We start from the raw sequence: 12110 nt of genomic DNA on the forward strand, positions 1-12110 counted from the left end.
TTAGATCCCCACCTAGGTTTTCAGGGTTTCATTTACTCATTGGTCAATTACCAAACTTTGAATGAAAATTCTCTTTGGGTATTTTATTACAGGCCAAGAAGCCAAGTGCAGAGTATTTGGAGAATGTATTGTTTGCAACTTGACTTTTGGCATACACAGTTCTTTAAAGCCATATTTTTATTTATAAAATGGAAATTATTGTATGCCACGTGTAGGTCAGCAATATAGGAGGAGTAAATGATTTACCCTGACAGTACATCTTTATGACTGCAAGGTTTGCAATATGCCTATACAAATCAAGACTAACTTTACTCTCTCCCATCTCCCCCTCCACGATGCCAGCCAAAAAATACAGGTTTTTTTTTGTTTATGAAATGATCACAAAAACTTTCCTGTGATGTAACTGATATACATCCTGGTGATGTTGCTGGACCACCCTACCTGTGTCCCAACAGGCATCCCACCATTGAGAACTGGCACCGGACCATTTTCCCACAGGAATACAACATTCATTCCTTTTCAAAAAAACATCTGCATTCAGCCCACACTGCTGAAAGAAACACATGTAATGATAAAAAATGAAATCTGCAAAAAAATTCATGGGGGCTGTTTGGCTTGATATCTGATTTTTAGCAGTTACGTTTATTTAATGTATTACCTCAATGAACCTTAAGTCAAAATGCAAATCTCTACATCTGTTAAAATAAGAAGATGTGCCACTTTTGGTCACTGGATTTCACATCTGACTGCCACGATGTGAGGAGTTAATGGTGAGGGTTGATGCTTCTCAGTCTAGTATAAGATGATTTTTAAGTCTGTTCCTTCCAGCAGAAATAATGGTCCAACTGTAATTCTACAGAAATATACAACAGCGACCAACATCCAGGCATTCATTAATTTTTTAAAAATTCACTGATCTGGTTCTAAACTGTGACCAAATTCTTGTTCTAATCTTCACCTGAAGTTTTTATATTTAAAGATATTTTAAAATTGTAGCTTTGCATTCATCTGCCAAAATAAAATCAGATGCAATGCTATTAATTTTACAGGCAAAACCATAAGACCATAAGACATAGGAGCAGAAATTAGGCCATTCAGCCCATCGCGTCTGCTCCGCCATTCAATCATGGCTGATAAGTTTCTCAACCCATTCTCCCCCCTTCTCCCCGTAACCTTTGATCCCCTTACCAATCAAGAACCTATCTATCTCGGTCTTAAATACACTCAATGACCTGGCCTCCACAGCCTTCTGTGGCAATGAATTCTATAGATTCACCACTCTCTGGCTAAAGAAGTTTCTCCTCATCTCTGTTCTAAAAGGTCTTCCCTTTACTCTGAGGCTGTGCCCTCGGGCCCTAGTAATAATATTAAGAATATTTTGCAAAGCTTTAATTTTCCTCAAATTATTTTTAAAGGTAATTTCCTTCTGTTCAATTAGACATTAATCTTGAAAAAACATAATGATATCATTGCAGTTGTAACTATTTGTCTCACTTACAGCAGTTTGAGTTCATTACCTTGCATGTTAGTAGCTTGTTACATTGCTGTTTGAAGTAGGTTTTCTGATTTTACAATATTATTGTGCTTAAAATGCCATAGAATATAATTTTCTGCTTCCTATACATAAAATAGCATGAAGAATCATGAACTTGCCCCTAAAGAAAAAACTTGTTTGGAGAAGACTCCACAATGTCACACAATATGTCCCATGTTTATGCAGCATCTGTTTTAGATATATATTTGGGTCAGCTCATACTGACCTAATTAAATTTTACCAGAACCAAAACAAAACTCTTTCAACAGAATCGCATACTTGAATTTTTGTTTCCTCAGCCAATTAAACAATATTCCTTTCAGGATGCATTAAGATCACCACCCAACTTGGAATAGTACCTCTCCCAGTGCCGTTCAAAATAAGTTACACAAAAGGAAAGGTGCTGCAGTAAGGCAGCAAAAATACACCGTGTGAAGCAAAACAAATCTCCAAACGTAATATGCTAAACCCATTGGGTCATCCTGCCAGCAAGGATGCTAAAGACATTGGGTCATCCTGCCATTAATTTAGAAGGGGTCTGTCATACAACAGAGTTGATCACCATTCCAATACAGATTGCTATTTAACATGTGGGTGGTGTGGGAAGCAGCAAATGCTGAAGACATTGGGGAATCTAAAATTAAAACAGAAAATGTCGGAAACATTCAAAACAGGTAGCATCAATGGAAAGAGAAATGTAGGGTGAATATTGGGGGTCAAAGTGCTTGTATTCAAACTTCACTCAAAGTGATTGCAAGAAAATTGAATATAAAATAATTAAATATAAACTAACGTTCCAGATAATTTACCACTGCTAATGATCGTTAATGTCCTCATCATTCAGTCTGTTGGCAGGTTTAAGTCACTTTTTTTAGCTTGAAGCTAATTCACACTATTTTATGAATGAATAAGATTAATTAGTCTTGGTCACAGGGAATGCATAATTTTTAGTAAATATTTTGAAGGTTGTCCTGCAAAACTGGTACCACAGGAAGTAGTTGAGGCAAACCGCTTAGATGCTTTTAAAAGGAAACAAGACATGTACATGAAAACAAATGGAATAGAAATATATGATGAAAGACTATAAAGTATATAAAATGGAAGAGCGTCCTTAAAGTAATTGTTAGTCCCTTAGAGGATAAGGCTGGTGAATTAATAATAGGAAACTATGGCAGAGAATGTGAACAAGTATTTTGTATCTGCCTTCATGGTAGAAAACACTAAAAGCATCTAATAATAGTTGAAAATCAAGGCGCAAAAGGGAGGAAAGAACTTCAAACAAATCATTTGAGAAAAAGTGCAGGAAATCTAAGGGGACTAAAGGCTGAGAAGTCCCTGGGACATGATGGCCTGCATCCTCAGATCTTAAAAGAAATGGCTGCGGAGATAGTGAAAGTATTGGTTGTAATCTTCCAAAATTCCCCAGATTTGGGAAGGTCCCAGTGGATTGGAAAACTGCAATGTAACACCCCAATTCAAGAAAGCAAGGAGACAGAAAGCAAGAAACTATACCTAACATCTGTCATCGGGAAAATGCTGGCATTCACTATTAAGAAAGTATTAGGACTTTTAGAAAATCATAAAGTCAAGCAGAGTCAAAATGGTTTTATGGAAGGGAAAGAGTGTTTGACAAATTTATCAGAGTCCTTTGAGGATGTAATAAGCAGTGTGAATAAAAGGGTATTAATAGATATGGTGTATTTGGATTTCCAAAAGTTATTTGTTAAGGTGCTTAATATAAAAGTTTATAAATGGATCATTTTCAGGTTGGTAAAGATGCACCACAGGAACTCACCAAGCCTCCTTACACAGTACCTTTCAAACCCATGACCACTACGGTCTAGAAGGACAAAGGAACACCACCACCTGGAAGTTCCCCTCCAAACCACTCACCATCCTGACTTGGAATCACATCGCCGTTCCTTCACTGTCGCTGGGTCAAAATCCTGGAACTCCCTCCCTAACAGCACTGTGGGTGTACCTACACCACATGAACTGCAGCGGTTTAAGAGGGCAGCTCACCACCACCTACGCAAGGGAAATTAGGGGTGGGCAATAAATGCTGGCCCAGCCAGTGATGCCACATCCCATGAATGAATTTTAAAAAACAAACTAGTGAAGTGCCAGGAGGATCAGAGCTGGGGCCTGAGCTATTTACAATTTACATTAATGACTTGGATGAAGGGGCTGAGAGTATTATAGGCAAATTTGCTGACAACAAATAGGTGGGAAAGCAAGTTATGAGGAGGACACAAAAGGGCTGGATTTTCTAGGCCCCAATCGGGGTCAAACAGAGGAAGGTCACTAAAAAAAAGGCTGCAACATCGCTCAGCTGGAACTCCTGACTCCATTTTCGCCATGTTTGATATTTCCCTGATACCGGACATTGGTGAGACCGCATCCTGAATACTGTGTGTAGTTTTGGTCTCCTTATGTAAGGGAGGATGTAAATGCATTGGAGGTGGTTCAGGGAAGATTTACTAGATTGATACCTGGAATGAGTGGGCTGTCTTATGAGGTCAAGTTGGACAGACTGGGCTTGTTTCCACTGGGTTTAGAAGAGTGAGGGGTGACTTGTTGAAGTACATAAAATCCTGAATGGTCTTGACAAGGTGGACGTGGAAAGGATGTTTCCTCTTTTGGGCAAGTCCAGATCTAGGGGGCACTGTTTTAAAATTTGAGGTCACACTTATAGGACAGAGATGAGGAGAATTTTTTTCTCTCAGGAGGTTGTGCGACTTTGAAACTGTCTGCCTCAGAAGGCAGTGGAAGTGGGGTCACTGAATATTTTTAAGGCTGAGGTAGATCGATTCCCTTGCCTAACAAGAATCTAAAGTTAGCAGGGGTAGATGGGAATGTAGAACTTAGACATGATCTTATTGAATGCGGAGTAGGCTCAAGGAGCCGAATGGCCTACTTCTGCTTCTATTTCGTATGTTTGTATGTTCCCAAGAGCATGGGAAAACGCTAGCCTTGGAACAGGCCTGCACCTATTAAGTCAGCAAGTAACATCATTGAGGGCACATTAAAAGCCTGTCTCCTATAAGTTTTTGAATTTTCCCACAGAGGGCCTGATATTGGCAGCTATCTGAATCAGACCAACTACATGGAAGCAAGAATCATGGGTGAGTTCACAGTGTTCCACTGTCCCCACCCCCCCACATCCCCCCAGCTAAAAAGTCAGGGGGACAGCCCACTAACAACCCAGATAATTGCCCTGCAGCCATTTGACACAGGGTGCAGTGATAATCGATTGGAGGTAGGACTTCTACCCCTCTCTCATGAGGAAATTCCGCCATCTGGATGGCCAGCATCTCTGTAGTCCCAGCAGCGCTAATGGGAGTGGTGGCCACTGTTGGTAATATAAGCAGTTCCACTACACAGACATAGCCAGGACTGGCAAATAAGACTGGGGTCTCACTGGGACCAAGTTGACAAGCCCCAGAGAGAGGGTGAGGGCTGTTGTGATATCGCTTTATGAGAGAGTATGCTAATGAGTAAATAGCCAGGTGACTAGCAGACATTGTTCAGAGGAGCTTTCAGTTTAGCTAGCAGCATGTGATGTGAAGAAATTGCAGCTGTACTTTCCTGTTAACATTAACTGTTGAACCTTTACTATAAATCTATCTGTGGAGCAATCCTATACTACATTTTCAAATAAACCAAACCTACATTTAGTTTACCAGTCCTGTGTGAGATTGGTAAGTTTGTATTAAGCAAATGTAGAAATACAACAAGGGGTGTGGGGGGTGGGGGCAGGGGCTGTATTCAAGTGACTAGGAGGGACGGTAAAGGGGATTCACCCTTGGGGGATGACTCCAATGGGCCGGGAGCCACAAAGTATGTCCCCTTCCCTTGCCTGGCACCAGCTTGAGTAACTATAAGCTGCCGGACATCCTGACTGGCGTAGACCTCCCCTTGCCACGGGTATAATACTGGCAGTGGTGGGATGAGGCCCTAAAGTGGTTATTAATTAGCCACTAAAGGCTGCAATAGGCCCAGGAATGGGCAAAGGCCTCCCAATGGTTCCCCCATCCCTCGTTTATTTGCGGTGATGGCAGGGGCAGATGAGTAACTGGCGAGCACAGCGCCCGCTGGATTTCGCTTGGCTCCGCACTTTCAAACCTGCCAGTGGGGGGAGCCTATAATCCAACCCCAAGTCTGGGGCAAGTCATAGAGGCAGGAAAAGTTTAGAAATGGGAATAAAAATACTTTATAAAGTTTAAAAGACCTACCCCTTTGAAATTGCAGCTGCAGCTGTCCATCATGGTTCAGAGGAGGAGCCAACACTAAAAACTTTGCTAGTTCTTTGGCTCACCTGGCTCCTTGAACCACATGAGTGTCAGAGCATTGGGCATGACTGTTTGGTCTCCACCAGAAAGGCTGCATCCTCAGAAATAGAGGCCATTGGAGATGAGGAACACCAGCCTGCAGAAGAAGGATAGAGCACCGGGCATAAGGAGGCCAGAAAATGTGCAAAGGGCATGAATGACGAGACACTACCCTAAGCACAGGATCCACAGGCAGAGGCAAAGAGACCTGAGATGGCTGAGAACCAGTGCCAAAGGAAACTGCAACTCTCTAGGCAGCTGGCCATAGACATTTGTGCCCTCATCAGTGTCGGTGTCTGTGGCAGTTCATAGGTGGCTGCACACTGGTGCACCACCCAGGGTACAAATGCCCGACAAATTGATGTCGGACAACACATCTGGATCACAACTGATGGGGCATCGCAGACTTAGAAGCCACCTGGTCCAGTGCGTGGTGCAGTGGGTGGTGCGAAGCAGTGATTGTGGTGCCCTTGCTGACAAAGTGACTTCCTCCTGCCACCCTCTGGAAAGAGGGTTTCCCTCCTCTATCTCAAGGTCACCAGACCTCCAACTCCCCTGTGACATCTCACTTCCCCGTGGTGCAGTGGCAGGCTTTGGCACCAATTCTCTCCCTAGGAGCAACCAGCAGCCTCAGTGATGGCTGCCTTGGGGGTCTGAAACCTGCCCGCATTCCTGCTCCCACTAGTGTTAATTGGACAGGAAACCCGTCTCCCATACCAATTAAGGGCTCATTCCTGGGAAAGTCCAAAATTCAAGTCTGTTTCCCACCAGAGGTGCATTTGTGACACAAAACAGATCCGGCTCCCGTTTCCAGTCTCCACGAGGAAAATCAGGCCCAAAGAGATAAAGGGATATAAATAGGTTAAATGAGTTGGCAAACCTTTGGCAGATGAAGTATAATATGGGAAAATATGAGATTATCCACTTTGGCAGGAAGAACAGAAAAGCAGAATATTATGTAAAAAGAGAAATTATGAAATGCTAGAGTACAAAGGATCTGGGTGTCCTCGTAAGTGACTCACAAAAAGTCAGCATGGAGGTACAGCAAGTAATTAGGAAGGCAAATGGGATGTTGGGCTTTATTGCAAGAGGGATGGAGTATAAAAATCTTTTTACAACTGTACAGGATATTGGTGTGACCGCATCTGGAGTACTGTGTACAGTTTTGGCCTGCTTAAGCAGAACTTCTATTGGAGGCAGCTCAGAGAAGGTTCACTAAGCTGATTCCTGGGATGAAGGGGTTGTCTAGGAAAGATTGAGCAGGTTGGGCCTATACTCACAAGAGTTTAGAAAAATGAGAGGTGATATTATTGAAACATAAAATTCTGAAGGGGCTTGACAGGGTGGATGCTGAGAGGATGTTTCTTCTTGGGGGAAGATTAGAACTAGCAGACACAGTTTAAAAATAAAGGGTGTCCCATCTAAGATGAAGGTAAGGAGGAATTTTTTCTCTCAGGGAGTCGTGAATCTTTGGAATTCTTCACCCAGAGAGCAGTGGAGACTCGGTCATTGATTATATTCAAGACTGAGTTAGACACATGATCGACATGGGTGTCATGGTTATGGGGAGCTGGCAGGAAAGTGGAGCTGAGGCCACGATCAGATCAGCCATGATCTTATTAAATGGCGGAGCAGGACCGAGGAGCTGAATGGCCTACTCCTGCTCCTATTTCCTGTGTTCTGCTGAGGCAGATGGGATGGGAGGAGATAAAAGCAAAAAACTGCAGATGCTGGAAATCCAAAACAAAAACAAAAATACCTGGAAAAACTCAGCAGGCCTGACAGCATCTGCAGAGAGGAATACAATTAACGTTTCGAGTCCGTATGACTCTTCAACAGAACAGGGATGGGAAGAGACTTGTGTGGATATAAACACCAGTAGGACTAGCGGCCTGTTTCTGCGCTGTATAATCTATGGAAAAATGAGTTGACTGAGAAGGCCTTCTCTGGGTACGTCACCTAATTCCTTAGTTGCAATTAAGCAAGACATGTGGCCTTACTCCCAGGCGATTGCTCTGATTCCTTTAAAAAGTATTTACCAACTGGTTGTAATTTTAGTTTTGAGAAATGTAGCTTTAAGAATAATCCTGTGTTGTAAGATCACATGATCTGTGTAAACCAGTGTGTTAACAGCACAGGGAACCTCTACTGAGGGAGGAGTTCTTTAGTTATGGAGTTTGACACACACATGTAGTTGCTGCTGTCTTGAAAATAAAGTTAAATGTTTGCACTAAGAAAAATTGTCTGAAGATCAACTCTATAACACCAACTCTACGCAAGAAGAGCAGGATTTTTCTCAGCTTGTGGTCCCTCAGCATAATTCCCATGACTGTACCTCAGTCGACAGCCTGATGAATCACAATAGGAGATTAGTTGCTCAGAGTTCATCCTTATTCTGCAAACCTCCATCAATCTATTAATCTGGCCAGCGGTAGGTCATTTTGTTCATACTCCTTGCTTTGGAACAATTGTCATGCCAACAGATTAGCTCAGTTGCTGGTCTGTGAACCCTTTTAAATTCTTCTGTGACCCATCTGAGGAACATTTTTGGTTTTATTATATAAGGAGATAAGTATTAAAAGAAACTCAATAAGTTAATTAAATGATTATCGGCTACATATAAACACTAATTAAGAGGAAGACAACTGATTTCACTGTATCATACATAAACACTAAGGTTAATAGTTTTGTAAAGCTTTTAAAATATAAAATTCCTGTCTCTCATTTGCCTTCTTGCACAACATTCATGGTTAAAAGGGTGAACACGCGACCAACTCTCAAGCTTGTCATTGTTGTGCTATAATAGGGTACTGGTAGTTTCAAAACTGATGTATAGGTTTAGGCTTGGGTGTGGGGAAATATACCTAGAGTCAGTTCACCATTTCCTCCTGATGGCAGAACCAAGGCAGGACCACTCTCTATGGGAATTCACAAGTGTGAACTGGCATTCTACCACTTAAAAGAAACACTGGGCAGACATTTTGGTTTGCATTAGAGGTGTGACCAGAGGCATAAGGGCTGGGAAATTCACCTTGGAGAATGGCAGACTGGTTTGCCTGCGTGCTTTGGGCTCTGGGCTGTTTTAAAAGTGGACGGTTGGGGGAGGTGGGTGAGGGCTAACCGCCCACAAGCAACAGGTAGACAATTAAGACCCTTAAAGGGCCTATTAGGGGTACCAGAGAGACGCCGACTGCAATTTTCCCCGTGACAGCTGAAACATGACCAAGGGATGGAGGTTGGGGACCCCCACCCTATGCACTCACCAAGGCCTTTGAGCTGCAGCTGCTGAAACACAGCCAGTGGAGGGGTTGTCCCTCCATGACAATGACCTAACTGTGGCCTTTTTAACCGTGCAACTTCCTTACCTTCACTTCTGAGAGTCACTCCATTATGAGTGCCTTTCTCTCTCTCTCTCACACACATATAAACACCGATTTGTCCTTCAGCCTCCAGAGTCCGCCACCATCCTTAATTAGACTGTGGATGCACTCCCTGGCCACTAATTGGCCATCATTACAAAGACCATGTTGGGCATCTGACGCTGACACGAGGCTGAGACCCAAGAGTTGAAGTCAATGTCCTGACCCCAAGACAAAAATGCAGCCCATATTGTTGCAGCCCAACAGCAACTAGGTTTGAAAGGTAATTATCAACATTTATTCTTGAAACTAGTGAAAATTATGCTAAACAATTAGGAGTAATTTATTACATCCTTATATTTTAAACTTTAGCCACAACCATCAATTAATATCCATATACAAAATCTTCTAACTTTATCACACATGGTCATACTGGTAAAACGGTCACAAGATTTACAGATAGCAATTCTGGTCTGTTATTCCTCTGAATTTAAGTCGTTTTAACTAGACAGTAAAAAGGCTAGGAAGCTGAACTCTTTAAGCAAAAGTGCACCAGTTTTGTAAGTTTATTGTATCAGATTTGGCAGGACTTTTCAGATACACACCACTCTGTATGTTAATCAAAAATATGAACAATGGAGCTCTCTCATATTAACAAAAACATTGTCTGGATATGAAATCATGCACACATGCTTCTGTTATTTTTATTTAGCATTCCACCAGTCTTCAATGCTTTCATCACAACTACATTAAAAAAATAAATGGTGTGTGCAGTGATTCAGAAAGGAACTAACTAATTTGGAAAGGCAGTCTGATGCTCTGATGAGCCCGTAGGGTGGCTCTTTAGATACCGTGCACAGGAAATATTTCCTGTTCATTTTCTTGAGTAATAATACATTGCCAACAATCTAAACGCTGGATTTCCTGAGACTTAGTCCAGCTGCTGTTAATATTACCACTGGGAAGATGATTCGAAGAACATTGTGTTATTAATGTCAGAAAAGTGGAAATGTTTCACTGCTCATGGAACCCAAAGCTGATACTGGAAGCCAAAGAATAATAATGACACTCTACATATTATTATCTATGGGATTAAAAAGGTGTTATAGAGCAATAAAATTCTGAGGAGGTAGCTCATTTTACAAATGAGGCTGCAAAATATACTACTTTGTGTAAGTTTTGTGAAAAAATAAAATTCATTTGTATCTTAAAAAAAACTGTGGTCAATGCCAGGATCTCTTACAACTATAGTTGGGCTCTATCAAGGCTTACAATATATGTTTGGCTTTAACCGAGTAAGCATCCCCACATGCTTCACAAAGGAAGCAGGAAGTAGGACAGGACAAGAAACAGGCAAAACCAATGTGAGCAAGAGTCAGGACAGAGTTGGAGGCGGTATTAAAGATATGACTGAAAAGTCAGGTTTTGAGGAGATTTCTAACTTAAGGAGATTTAATGCAAAGAGAGGGCTGGGGGGGAGAAGAGCCAGTGATTTCTGCATTTTCTCCTTGGATGGGTGTATAACACGTGCAGTAGTAAAATACTTGTCTTTTATTTTTATGTTTACAAGGGTCCTGGCATACTAAATACCTTTTGTTACTTATGTGGCATCCTGTTGCAACAGAATGATTGACATATGATTGTATGACAGAAAGATCAAGATGGACTTACTAGCCACTGTACAGATGTAGTGAAATTTCTGAGCAAATAAAGTACAATATAAATAAAGTGGTGAATATCAAACTAAACAGCTGCTATGAAAGTGATCTGTAGGGGGGATTCTGGTTTTCAAAAAGATATGATCCGTATGTTCACGATCATCAGAAAATTAGCCGATTGAGCACTTACCTTAGAACTGAATCTGAATTGTGACTGAGTAGATATAGAGTTACTTGTGCAAAGTAGTAACTCTCACAAGTAAAAATCCAATTTGCGCAATCCTATTATCAATACATTGGCAGGTTTTTGGACAAACTAGGCAACATGTTTAAAACTGAATCCTATGATATACTGTCTAGCCAGACTAAACAGTGATTCAATTTAAAAGGAACAGAAAATACTGTTATCCTATCCCAGGAAGCCTCCTGCCTACTCGGCAGCTCTGCAGGCAGTCTGAATGTTCCTCCAGTTACCGGCTAACTAAACATTGGAAGAACAGTAAAGCAAATTTAGGAGATCAACAGCACTCAGACGGCCAAATGTGCCTCACGGCTGGCGAAGTGCTCTAGCTCTGTTTGTTCAATATTTCTATGACGTTGTTCATGAATTGTACTGAACTATTATATATTAGAAAGTTTTACTGCTTGGCGGAAGGGATAAGATAACACGATTTCCTGTTCCATTCCATATGAATCAATCAAATTTTTCCTTATAAATGACAGAAACAAGGCATTATAGTACAATTTTCCAAATTTCCAAACAGAGCTGCCCCAGGGAGATGGACAGTTTTCAGAATAAAAAATAAAAATGTTATAAAACATTTCCCCTCATGAGACTCTGCCACAAGAGCAGGGGCACGTTATTAAATAAAGTTTAGATTTTTTATTTTAATTTTATTTGATGTTGGAAATAGCATCCTGCCCGTGGGTGAGGTTTTCAAAAAAATGCAAAGTCCACTTGGCCTTTCCGCCTGCCCGCCAACTGTAAGGTTGGACGGGCAGCGAAAAATTTATTTTAATTACCTCATTAATGGCCTTAATAGGCCTTTTAATTGTCGGCAGGCGTGCTGCCGAGGCCCGCCATCGGGATGCTCGCCTGATGTCATTGCACGTCATTTTACGCTCGCTCGTGTTAGGCACACGCCGGCCGGCTGAGCTAAAAACTCAGCCCCGTGTCATGTTTGTAACATGGGGTATGAGCTGGCTAGGCCAGGCATTTCTTGTCCAT

The 12110-nt window shown here is 41.7% G+C and overlaps 1 protein-coding gene and 1 long non-coding RNA gene across 4 annotated transcripts in view; one reads left to right on the forward strand and one right to left on the reverse strand.

Moving 5' to 3' along the window:
- Positions 1-12110, reverse strand: part of egfra (epidermal growth factor receptor a (erythroblastic leukemia viral (v-erb-b) oncogene homolog, avian)) — a 356316-nt gene that overhangs the window by 218679 nt on the left and 125527 nt on the right. The window lies entirely within an intron of this gene.
- Positions 1-12110, forward strand: part of LOC144678734 (uncharacterized) — a 38693-nt gene that overhangs the window by 7296 nt on the left and 19287 nt on the right. The window contains exon 4 of one of the 2 annotated variants that reach the window (XR_013576166.1): positions 4601-4659. The exons of the other annotated variant lie outside the window; for it this stretch is intronic. This is a non-coding gene — a long non-coding RNA (uncharacterized LOC144678734). The remainder of the gene's footprint in view (positions 1-4600; positions 4660-12110) is intronic. 2 annotated transcript variants of the gene reach the window in all.

The sequence above is a fragment of the Cetorhinus maximus genome, chromosome 3 (assembly GCF_964194155.1).
Source record: "Cetorhinus maximus chromosome 3, sCetMax3.hap1.1, whole genome shotgun sequence".
Taxonomy (NCBI): Eukaryota; Metazoa; Chordata; class Chondrichthyes; order Lamniformes; family Cetorhinidae; genus Cetorhinus; species Cetorhinus maximus.